The 13,565-nt window shown below is 34.1% G+C and overlaps 1 long non-coding RNA gene across 1 annotated transcript; it reads left to right on the forward strand.

The window, feature by feature from the left end:
- Positions 1–6,354: 6,354 nt before the first annotated feature.
- On the forward strand, positions 6,355–6,839 carry LOC131600427 (uncharacterized). Its single transcript, XR_009283139.1, has 3 exons — positions 6,355–6,465; positions 6,569–6,650; positions 6,744–6,839. It is a non-coding gene; the product is annotated as an uncharacterized LOC131600427 (long non-coding RNA).
- Positions 6,840–13,565: the final 6,726 nt, after the last annotated feature.

Consider the following 13,565-nt stretch of genomic DNA (forward strand, 5'->3'; position numbering starts at 1 on the left):
TGGAGGATTTTGAGAGGGGAGGATGCTTTGTGGATCAAGGTTTTGAAGGCTAGATATGGAACTTTAAAATTCCATGTGTTATCCGATCGTAGTATCAGAAGTTCTCCGACTTATTCTTCTTGGTGGAAGGATATTTTTTCTTTGAGTAAAAGGCAGAAGGTGAACGCTCTCTCTAAAGGTTTCAAGTTCGATTTAGGGAATGGCTTGAATATTCTTTTCTGGTATGCTGATTAGGCAGGTATTTGTCCTTTAAAAGATCGTTTTCCGACTCTATTTGAGGCTTAATGATAGAGACTTAATATTATTAGTAGAATTTAATTGGGCTTTCTCTATTGCTATTTAGTTGGGCTTTGATTGTTTAGATTTATTTGATTATCCATTTGGGATATTATATAATGTAGTGTCTTTGACACATTTTAGATATCAAGAAATCAAATGAAGTTTATTTTTATTCCTTTTGTTTTATTTACTCATTTTAGTGTTTTTCCTCTTTCATTTTAGAAACCCTAGCTCTATAATCTTGGTAGGAAAAACACTAAAATGAGTAAATAAAACAAAAGGAATAAAAATAAACTTCATTTGATTTCTTGATATCTAAAATGTGTCAAAGACACTAAATTATATAATATCCCAAATGGATAATCAAATAAATCTAAACATTCAAAGCCCAACTAAATAGCAATAGAGAAAGTCCAATTAAATTCTACTAATAATATTAAGTCTCTATCACTTTTGCATCTAAGAAGAATTCAGTGGCAGAGATGGGTAGTAGCGCAGTTTCCGACTAGGAATGGGGATGTTTTGATCTTAAAGTTGTTAGTGAGGAGGAAGTGTCGAGCAGAGTGAAGAGGAGAATCTGCGGTTAGTTTTGTCGAGTTTTTCTATTGTGAGGGAGTCTGTGGACTCTGTTTCTTGGCGTCCAGATCTGGTTTTTGGTTATATTGCAAAGTCGGGTTACGTTTTCCTTTCCAGTTCTGTTGCAGGCAATGGGAAAGGGACGGTTAGTAGTAAAGCCTTTCAGAATTAAAGTGTTCAGATGACGTTGTTTTTAGAATCCAATTGCTACGAAGGATCAGCTTTTTTGCAGAGGTTTGGATTCCAATTCTGGTTTATTTTGTGTATTTTGTGAAACTGGTCTAGAATCGATAGAGCATATGTTGGGTTCTTGTGCTTTTTCTAAACAAGTTTGGAGAGACATATATTTCATATTGGATTAGTATTTCACATCGTCTTGACGAATCTAGGATCTTGAGTTTTTTACGTTGGTTTCGATTCTTCAAGAAGAGGAAGGTTAAAAAATGTAATGAAGGTATTATTTGGATGGCAGTTTGTTGGGGTCTTTGGCTTTCGAGGAAAGGGGGTGTTCAACAACGATAAATGTATTGTTTCAGAAGTCGTTTAGAATATCAAAGTCTTAGCTTGGAAGTGGCCCTTTATATGAGATATTACTAGATCCAAATAAATTTTTTATGAAATTTACAAAGCCCCTTTGTTTAATTTAACCTAAGTTTCATTTGGTTTGTAATCTTTTCTCTTTCTAGATTTTCTTTCGACTTTTGTAATCGGAGTTGGGTATTCCTAATGCTCTTTATTAATATATTCCTTGCTTAAAAAAATTGTGATTGTAACAAACTTTTGTAATTCAAATGAAACTCAGATGGAAATCAATGCAAATTTAGTTATTCATTTCAATTTTGTTAATCTCTTTTTGTGTTATTTCTAGTATCTGGAGGAAGGTTTTCGAGTAGATTAGTCCGTTAAACAACTTATCCTTGGAGGAGTTTGAGGGGTTTTTTGGTTTTTTTTGAGAAGGTGAAGATTAAAGCTAAGAGGATTATTGTAACGGTTATTTGGTTAGCTATAGTTTGGTGCATTTGGATTAGACGTAATGCGATCATTTTTATGAATGTTTAAGTATGTTTTTGGTCCCCATAAATATCTCAAATTTTATTTTTAGTCCCTATTAATAAAATGACATATTTTAGTCCCTATAAAATTTTTATGCATGCAATTTTAGTCCCTGCTATTTTTTAAAATTTTAAAAACTATTTAATTATCTTTACAATTTTAAATTTTAGAATAATTTTTTCCATACGTGTTTAGAATATTATAAAATATTTTTTTATCAAATAATAAAATTTTTTAAAATGAGAAGAATTAAATATGAATTTTTTAAATTTCAAAAAATAATGATAAAAGTAATGCAAATCTCGACTTAGAAATCAAAGTTTGAGTTTCTTTTTTTTTCGAGAAACTTTTTATAACGTTCGTAACATGTCTGTAAAATAATCATTCAAAAATACACATTGGTTTAACAGTATGGACTAAAACTACGTGCATAATAATTTTATGGGGACTAAAATATATCATATTTTTAATAGGGACTAAAAATGAAATTTGAGATTGTCATACCCCAAAATTTGCCCTTATATATTTACCAATGTCACTTTATTTCAAATAAATGACGTAGCACAGTTGGTAAGGATTTGTGGATAAAAGGTACAAGAGCGAGAGGTCTCAGGATCGAACCTCACTTCTGACATTTTCCACTTTTTATTTATTTATTTGTCACTAACCTCATTTTCATTTATGTTAAAAAATCACAAAAAATAGTTTTCTTAATTAATTTTTACTTTTTCAATTTTAATTCAAAAATAACCAAAAAAAAACATTTTTATTCTTAAATTTCGTTTTCTTTATTTAAGGTATTTTTCAATATATTATTTTTCATTTAATTCATGATTTTCTTCATAAAATAGTCAAAAAAATCATAAAAAAAAAATATAAAAGGCAATTTCTCATTTAACTTTGGGGCCAAGTCAATCAACATTAAAATATTTGATTTGATTTTCTTTTGCCTTAATTAATTTCCTATTTTGTTTACCCTAGTTTTTCTATTATAAATATACACTAGAAAAAAACAATGAAAGAAAAAAAACCCTGATTTTCTAACCAATACACACGTACAGTAACAATCTCCCAATTCTCATACTAATCATCTTCTAACTTTCACACCAATTGCACAGTTCCATAAAAGATGAATTCCTCCCTCTCACAATCTTTACGCTACTGTAGCTTATATCCACTACAACAAATTTGTCCTTTAGCAGCGCATCTACGAAAGCGCTTTTGGGAAAAGCGCTGCTATAGGTTGCGCAAAAAACAAAAATAAAAAACAAGGGAAAAAAGCGCTGGCAAGGGGGGGTACGAGAGCGCTTTCTAAAAAGCGCTGGTAAAGGGGGGGGGGGGCTACGAGAGCGCTTTATAGAAAGCGCTGGTAAAGGGGGGGGGTACCAGAGCGCTTTCTAAAAAGCGCTGGTAAATGATGGATACGAGAGCGCTTTCCAAAAGCGCTGGTATAGGGAAAATTAGGTATATGGTACGAAAGCGCTTTTAGAGAAAAAGCGCCGGTATAGGTATACCTATGAAAGCGCTTTTGAAAAGCGCTCTAGTAGCTCATTTTAAAATTAAATTTTTTAAAACAAATTAAAACAAACGCGCGTTCTGTATTTCATTCTTCATTGTTTCTTCATTGTTTCTTCACTGTTTCTCTTCACAAACCCAGTACCGTCGCCGCCAACCTCCACACAGCCGTCATCGTTCTTCTTGCCAACCGCCGCCGCCGTCGCCGTTCGTTCTTCTGCTTCGTTCACAGCCGGCATCGTTCTTCTGATTCGTTCACAGCCGTTCGTTCTCAACATCTCCTCTCAGCAACAACAACTCTGAATTCGTTTGCAGGTAAATCTTCTATCATCTTTCACTATTTTGTTGTTTCTTGAAACCCTAATTCTGGAAATGTGAGGTTGAAGATGAAAGTGAGGTAACAAGGATGAGAGTGTGAGGTTTCAAACCCGGCCCTGTTTTGCTTTGTTTGTATATTAGGGTCTGTGGCATATGTGAGTGAGGATTGAGCGGATTTAATGGGATTCCAAGGGTGGAAATTGTGTGCACCATGTGAGATGCTTAGTAATTCTTTATGGCCATGTACATACATATTGAATATGAATGTTAATGAATTCATTTGTTTTTTCAATTCAAATTTGTTTTATCTTGCTTTCAATTGTGATATAAAACTATGCAAATTGTGTGGATGCTAATGCCATGGATGGATATGTAGTAGTGATCATGTAATGGTGAATCATAAATGAATAAAGTTACATGTGTTTGGTGTGAATCAAATTCTGCATTTTATTAACTTGTTTTATGTATGGAAATGTATGCATGTGATTTCATTATGCCATTCCCAAATGCTAGTTCACTTATGTCATGTGAATAAGTAAAAATAAATGAGCTATTAGAGTTAGTTAAAAGTGGTTCTGATAAATAGAGTTTGTTAGTATGAAAATATATTGTGTTAGTGGTGGTGTATTTAATTAACTGCATCGTGTGTGTTTAATTTTACAGTTACTTTGAAGTGTACTTTATAGTTACTTTGAAGTCTATGGTTTCTACTTCTAAAATCATAGTAGTTTGTGCTACAGATTGCATATAGTTCCTTCACTTTTATGATATTTGTATTTAACTGCATCGTGCGTGTGTGTTTAATTTTACAGTTACTTTGAAGTCTCTGGTTTCTACTTGTACAACGCCGATTCAAACCTACCCATCTCCCACATCAAGTCTAACTCAGGTTACTATCCCTTTCTTCTTGCTTATAGTTTGTTATTTTCTGCTTATAGTTTATTGTTTATGGTTCTATTTAATATCAATTTAGTGTCTCTCAACCAATTTTTTGGTTTGTGGACTTATATTACCTTGAAATAAGGTAATGTCTTCTTTAAGAAATCGGGTATTCTGATTAGGTATTCTGATTAGGTATTCTATTATGATGATAGCTATTTATTATCTTGACAGAATTCCTTAGTACCTGATAGAGAAACCAAGAAGCATTTGTTTAGCTTAATTAAGTCATGGATAAGACATGGATGAGATCAAACCGATTGTCGAAAGAGTACGAGAAAGGGGTATGGGAATTCGTTGAGTTTGCGGTTGCGCACTCCGAAGGCCCGCTTCGAATGCCGTGTCCTTGCTTGGGTTGCTGTTATGGGGAAAAGGTTGACGGGAAAAAGTTGGGATCCCATTTACTACGGTTTGGAATTGATAGAAGTTATACATGTTGGACAATGCATGGTGAGAAAAGTAACGGGAATGCTGGGTCGAGTTGTAATAGGAAGTATGCTTCAAACGACGATTGCACAGACACATACGATTGCGATCGAGTCGAAGAGATTGCAGAAGCGCTTGAAGAAGATCTTGCGGATTGTCCCAAAATGTTTGAGAGGTTGGTAAGCGATGCAGAGAAACCGTTGTATGATGGTTGTTCAAAATTCACAAGATTGTCTGCGGTGTTAAAGTTGTACAACTTAAAGGCGGACAATGGATGGTCGGATAAAAGTTTCACAGAGTTATTAGCCCTTATGAAAGATATGCTACCAGAGGATAATGTTCTTCCCAATCGAACGTATGAAGCCAAAAAGATGTTGTCCTCTATTGGCATGAGCTATGATAAGATACATGCATGTCCAAACGATTGCGTTTTGTTTCGAAACGAGTATGCAGCGTTGAATGAGTGTCCTAAATGTGGTGCCCCTCGATATAAGAAAAAGTTGTCTCCTGCTAAAGTCTTATGGTATTTTCCTATAATTCCGAGATTTAGACGCATGTATCGTAGTGAGACAGATTCAAGACACTTGACTTGGCATGCAGATGAAAGAATTATTGATGGAAAGTTGCGACATCCGGCAGACTCACCACAATGGATGAAAGTTGATACTGAATATCCTGAATTTGGAAAAGAAGCAAGAAACCTTCGGTTGTCATTGTCTACTGATGGAATGAACCCGCATGGTATTCAAAGTATCTCGCATAGCACATGGCCTGTGATTCTTATGATCTATAACCTACCTCCGTGGCTATGTATGAAGCATAAGTACATGATCAACTAGGCGTCAATAACATGCACTCATACATCCAGTAATATTCCCTCATCCGATATATTATTTAATTAGTCTCACAATATAATTTATTTACACATTTCAATGAAAATAATCTAATGTTTGTTATGTTTTTATTTAAGGTTGTTGTATGACAGAGTGTTGCGCGGGACTCCGTTGTCTAACAGATTCCGTTTCGTGTCTTCCGCCCACTGCAGCGGAATGGCAATTGCTTCGGAACCGGAATCAGTTAGACAGCACTTAGTCGATAGATTCATGTCCACCGGCAACACAGAAAGTCTGCATCTTTGGGCGTATAATACCCGACCAGTAGGGTTAGTTTCTCATTCTTTGTTCATCTAATCTCTGTTTCTTTTGTGTATAGCAAAATTTTCATATAACCTATTGTTTTTATTTATAGAGCACACTGGTTGCTGCTTGCTATCAACCCTATAAGGGAAGTCGTGTATTATCTGAATTCGGTAAACGGTGAATGGACCAATTATCAGGCCATGAAGGACATCGTTGATTTGTAAGTGGGATCGTTCTAAATATATATTCGTGTATATTTATATATATATTTACTTATTTGTGGGATTGATCTAAACATATGCTTTTATATATTTGTTAATTAGATCAATACAAGTGTTCCGAAGTCAACGGGACGCACAGGTATCCCGAACTAAATCTAGCAACATTACTTGGATCCAAGTGCAGGTACATTATTTTTCACAATGTTGCTTATAATATATTTATGCTACTTGATAAAACAATGCACAACTATAGAATCTTATTTGTTTTTCTATGTAGTGTCCGCAACAGCGAAACAGTTACGATTGCGGATACTTTGTATTGCGGTATATAAAAGAAATCCTTCAGGCAAATCAATTAGAGATTCCGCTCACGGTATGAATTTATAACTTAAGATAATTTCATATAACTTATTACATTTAACTAAATGTATCATTCATATTTTTTTTTTGTAGTACCTTGACGAATTCCGTGCCGCTTCATACCCGAAACTTAAGTTGGAAGAAATAAAAGAGGATTTGAGTCATTTTTACATTAAGCACTTTTTCATGTAGGATTTGTGTCGATTTACTTACAATTTTATATAACATTATTGATGTTGTAATATATGATGTATATATATAATTTTGGATATTATTTTGGTATATATATTGTCTTACTGATGGCTGAAATAATATCGTCGAAAATAAATTACAGGTCGAAAATAAATTACAGGTCGAAAATATTACAGGTCGAAAATATTACAGGTCGACTGGGAGGATTAAATTACAGGCTGCACATTAAAAAACCTCACAAACCTACTAAAGCGCTTCTAAGTAAAAGCGCTGCCAAAGATTAATAAAAAAGAATTAAAAAAAAAAACGCAACATACGAAAGCGCTTCTGTAAAAGCGCTCTTATAGGGTGGGCTTTAAGAGCGCTTTTTCCTAAGCGCTTTCGTATGTTGCTTTTTTTTGTCACTAACCTCATTTTCATTTATGTTAAAAAATCACAAAAAATAGTTTTCTTAATTAATTTTTACTTTTTCAATTTTAATTCAAAAATAACCAAAAAAAAAACATTTTTATTCTTAAATTTCGTTTTCTTTATTTAAGGTATTTTTCAATATATTATTTTTCATTTAATTCATGATTTTCTTCATAAAATAGTCAAAAAAATCATAAAAAAAAATATAAAAGGCAATTTCTCATTTAACTTTGGGGCCAAGTCAATCAACATTAAAATATTTGATTTGATTTTCTTTTGCCTTAATTAATTTCCTATTTTGTTTACCCTAGTTTTTCTATTATAAATATACACTAGAAAAAAACAATGAAAGAAAAAAACCCTGATTTTCTAACCAATACACACGTACAGTAACAATCTCCCAATTCTCATACTAATCATCTTCTAACTTTCACACCAATTGCACAGTTCCATAAAAGATGAATTCCTCCCTCTCACAATCTTTACGCTACTGTAGCTTATATCCCTATACAATCATCACTTTATTTCACAAAACCTCACTACCATGTTTCTATACATATACATAAACAGTCACTTCATACAAACTTCCATTGTTAAACCAAACATAAACCATTGTTCATACAACCAAGACCAAATCCTTTCTCAAATTCATCTCATGAGACCATTGACATAACACGCTCAAGAAAAGCCGCACAGTTAACTTCAGCATCACTCTGAACAACGATTCAACGCACAACAATCTGGCAATAACGAAAAAAGCAATTCAAACGCTAAGTTGTTCACCTTCAGCCGTCGCCCATACCTTACGGTTTAGTGTCTTGCTTTTTAAATTCAATTTCAATGATTCTTGTATGATTGATAAAATTCGTTTGAGTTTATGTGTTCATGATAATAGGGCGAATCTTGCTGGATTATTTGATTGAATTTTGAGTGTAGGCATGAAGATTCACCATGATTAGGTTTCCAAACCTTGAATTGGGATTTTTCGGAACTGATCAAATTAGACCAAAAGGACGGTACCATAACGTTCAGGAAAAAATTCAATCCGAACTATGTTGTTTTCTGCTGTTTACAGGTTGCCTGGCCGAAGGAAGTTTGATGCCAAGGAGAAAGCTCCATGGAGAAGACGAACCAGGGGATGAGTCTGGTTTCGATTTATTTTTTTTCTTTTCAGAATATTTTAATTTTAAATAAGTTAGTCATCAAGGATTCATGGCTCAGTTGGTTCAAGCGTTCTAGCGACATGCATGAGGGCTTGGGTTCGAACCCTACCCTCCATGCTATTATTTTGATAATTTGTGTGTAAAAGCTTGCAGTTTGATCCAGTACTCCCGCCTCTGTGCAAGACTACAATACTCCCTCAGATCCTAGCCACTGGATTAATACACAATCCGATCCAACGCCCTAGGGCCTGCGAGCGCATCATGTACCTCCATAACATACCACACTGAATCAAAAGATAAGAATTTTCTAATTTTTTTTTATTCTTAATTACATAACTTGTTTTATTTATTTATATTAATATATATATATATATATATATATATATATATATATATATATATATATATATATATGTTATGCTAAGTTTTTTTTCTTTTACTTTATAAAAATCTTTTTATATATAATTAATAATTTATCTATTTCACTTTCATTTATATTATTTAATTATCATTAGTTATCTTATATAAATCCCAAAAATTTCATAAAAACTATCTCTACTCTCGATTTAATTTTCTTATCCCGATTTAACTAATTAGGTCGCAAGACCAATAATTAATTAAATCGTATGCATTTTCTTATTTAAACCATGCCCTAATCAGGGTTTATAATGAACATTCCAATACACTAAAAATATTTTCTTTTCTTTTGTGCCTTGCCTTTTCAGGGTTATCGACATGGTTTACTCCGACAACGCAACGCGCCTGATCAAAAACCCAGAGCTAAGTATCTTATCTTTAAAGCCTATTTTGTTTTCTTTTAAAATCAGGGGTTTGTCTTGCCTTCACTATTTTTGCCTTTTCCTTTTTCAGGGTTACCCCGAGGCTTTCCGCCAACCATATCAGATCAAATTCGAAGCTAAGTTCCTTTTATTATTATTTTATTTATTAATTATTCTTTTTACTTTTATGGTTGATAAAGTTCGCCTTCGAATCGATAATGCACTCACTCTCTATTTTCTGTCTCTTCTTTTTCCTTTTCAGGGTTTGTCAAATGCAAAAGCTACGTCGTTGGTAACTCTAAACCCTATTTTATTTTATGGCTTTTATTATTACTTGTGCCAAACCCTGTTGGGGATCCGCTGGTTTCACTTTCCCCTCCCCTTTATTGCTTTATATACTGCGTGGTTAGTAATTTAGGGAGTGCAAATTTAAACTGGATTAGAGTCACTAATTACAAGATAAATAACTGAATTGAACCACATGATTGTTGCACACACGCACTCTTTTGGGGTAGCCTCTCTGTTGCCTGTTGCCTTGTTGCCTGTTGCCTTGTGTTTTTGCAGAATAAGCCATGTCCCTCGAATACGAGGATACCTCAGCCATGCTGCCTTGATAAATAAAGGTCATACGACCCTAATGATGCTGCCTTCGATACACTAATATGATCTCGTCCCTCGGAAGTTGCCTACGAAAGGCTGAGGTATCCTCTGGCTGCCTACGAAAAGGCTATTCTGGTTCTTCCCTTAGACTACCTGCCTCCCTATGGCATGGGACAGTCTTATGGCGAACGAACTCTCGATGACCCTTCAACCTCCAAATGAAAGGCTTCCTGCCCTCTTATGGCAATGATAGACCCTTTCACCCTGAAAGGCTAAAAGAGACCTATCATCTAAGTTTAAGGTAATTGCTTTAATTGCCTTGCTCTGGCTAAAACTGTTTTTTTTTTCATATTCTTTCTCATAAACCTTCAAAAGGGCTACGCTCATTTACGAGCTAAAGTCCCTATTCTTTTTCTTCTACATTTCTGAAACAAAAAAGAGCAAAGCAATTAAGAGCCCATGGAAAACCATGGATGCAAAGGGTGCCTTACACCTTCCCTTTGCATAATTACCCCCGAACTCAAATCTTTTTAAAAGGTGTTTTCCTGTTTCTTTTAGCCTTTCCGATATTTGGATAAAATAAAAGTCGGTGGCGACTCATGCTTAACCGCGACATTTCAATCGATAAAAAGTCAGTTCACCGTATTACAGAGATATTTATAGGGGAATAAAATAATCTAAAACAAAATGACCCCTTTTTTTATATTCTTTTTTTCTTTTTTTTTATATGATTTTTTTTTGTACATAGATAGCATATGAAAAATATCCAAGTTCCCCTCCTGAGTCAATGAAATTAACCCAGTCTTCATTAGAATCTGAGTCTGAATCATATAGATGAACATGATTCTTCTTCAGGGATTTGATCTCTGTCACATAAGCTTTTCCTGTTCTAAATGCTCCAGTAGATGTTCAAACATCTGTTTCTATGTTGAAACCAACCTTCTTTGAATCACTTCCCTTGTCCTTATTTGACTTTAGTAGATGATCCTCCTTAGCACCAAATTCTTTGGAAGATTTGCTCATTGTTGAAACGCAGTTTGTGAGGATGGTGAGGTTGTAAAGCCCTTAAATATAAAGAGACTTGCTTAAAGGGTAACTAAAACCTTCTATGTAACAATTTTCCAGTCAAAGAAAACTTTTTTGGAAAGAAGATAAAACTAGTCTTAGTAAAAGTACACCATTCATTGTAGGAGAGATACACATTTCTTATCAGGTTTTTCTTTTTCCCAAGTTTTGACTGCTGGAAGATGTTACAACATTTGAAATGACATTCCTATGCCAATGAAATTTATTTTCTGAGTTTCGCATATCATAAGATGAAGGCATATAGGTGACAAACCGACCAAGCAGTTATTACTATAGTTCTTCAATAGTGCATTTCCAAAATTACCCCTCATGTTCTCAATGTAACTTGCACCTCAAGTTATGATGAAAATACTTCTGCAGCTTCTTAGACATACCAATCTTAGGATTATTAATAATTGCATGTAGCAAGACTCCTGATGATTGCAGTAGCTTGTCACATAACAATGTCATGACATTCAGTTTGACATTGTATTTTAGTAGTCCGTCCAACTAAAAAAACATCTTCAGCCAAGCAGCCAATCTTAAATGCATACCATGATTCAATTAATTCTAATTCAGTGACCAGAATATCCTCCAATAATACCATCTTCATAGATATTACCAAAAGCTTTTACTCCATCATTCACCGTCATTAGTTATTTCATCTTTAAAACTACTGATGATTCCAGACTAAAATCAACTCCAAATAATGAACTCCCTTTCATACAAAACCTTGGTTTACTTGGGGGCTTTCTTACTCAGTGCTTTCTATCCTTTTCAAAAATTCTGAAATATCCACTTGTTGAGATGATGCTTCAACATCTGGTTGAACATCACTAAAAATACTTATCTCAATAGAATAACTCAGAAGCATATCTTGTTCTTCTTTTAGGGTAAGGTAAGAATCTTTGAAGACATATCAGATAATATATTCTCCTTTTCCATAGATTACACTAGAGAAAGAATATACATGTTTCTATCAACTAAGATATTCACCTTGCATTAGATTTGGTCAGATCTATTAGAGCAGATTCTGAAGTTTTTGTAACAGTCTGATGTTGCACCTTCTAGTGTGACATCTTGACTTCATCTTCTTTGAACACCAAGTAAGAGAATAAAAAACTAAATAATTGTGGTAAACACAAATAGAAATTATTCTTAAATCCTATCAAGAACACCATACATCTCATTATAGATAAAACATCCTTTTCATGATGGCAATTACCATCAGACGTCACTCAATTGACTTATTTTTATCACAATAGTCATCATTCCTTCGGTGATAGGCAGGTGGAGCAGACAGGCCACATCATGGAGGGAGATGGTCAACTCCCCAACAGGAAAGTGGAAAGACTACGTCTCCTTGTGCCACCTTTCGGAAAATGCCCCCTGCATGTCGTGGCTTATGGTAACATATCCGGTACATCATAATCCACCAAGTTTGGATCCAGTAACAACATCATTAAACCAATGAGCCCGCGGTTTAAAGAGATCAAATATTTTCCGCGAATGGTTCACGGATTTTATAGGCATTGGTTCCTGTCACAACCAAAAAAACAATGTTAGTAACCCGTTTAAATTCATTTTGAATATTTGAAGTAAACCATTTAAGGTGATAGCTTAAAGTTGGGGGAGTTTTTCATTAAATGTTCAAGTCATCACATTCCTATCCATTGTGAGATTATTTCTCCACTTTCTCCCTAAGTGTGAGTCTACTTAGGCATTTTGATACAAGTAATTCCTATCCATTGTGAGATTATTTTTCCACTTTCTCCCTCAAGTGTGAGTCTACTTAGGCATTTTGATACAAGTAAGTCGGTCTCTTTTTTGAACCAAAGGCTCATGATACCATTTGTACTAGGGAGTATTGATATATAATGTATGACTAAACACCTTTGTGAGGGACACACCACTTATCCACCAAAAATCTTAAGGTGTGATAGGTGAGTGGGTTCTCCCACTCATAAATATTATAGACACCATATTTCTATTCAATGTGAGACTATTTCTCCACTTACTCACATTTGTATTTTATTATTCTAACAGAATATGAGAAATATTTAATGTATAAGATGCGTATATGTTGATTTAACGTCTTATTGCTCTTATTTATAAAAATATATTAGAGTTTTTGAACTAGAAATCTTTCTATATATAAGATTATTTTCTAAATAGACAGGTGCTACACTATACTTTATTCTATCATCCTATCCTATGGTTCTCCTTCAATCAATTACTTAACCAATTAAATAAATACACGCCATTCTTAGATAATGTTATCCTGTATTATAATGAAGGAAGGATAAAATAATTAAGAAGCCGGATCGTGAACCATGAGGAAATGAAAATTATTGTTTTATCTTCCCACAATTACTGCACATGCAAGTCCATCTTCCCAAACTCACTCCAAGTCCAAACACACCTTTGTTTGAAAAATATTAGATAATGGCCATTCTGCACCGCTTCCTAACAAAGTCACACGTTTGCAAATCTGCATGGCACCACCGCTTGAAATAAAGCAATTTTAAT

The sequence above is a fragment of the Vicia villosa genome, linkage group LG4 (genome assembly GCF_029867415.1).
Source record: "Vicia villosa cultivar HV-30 ecotype Madison, WI linkage group LG4, Vvil1.0, whole genome shotgun sequence".
Classification (NCBI taxonomy): Eukaryota; Viridiplantae; Streptophyta; class Magnoliopsida; order Fabales; family Fabaceae; genus Vicia; species Vicia villosa.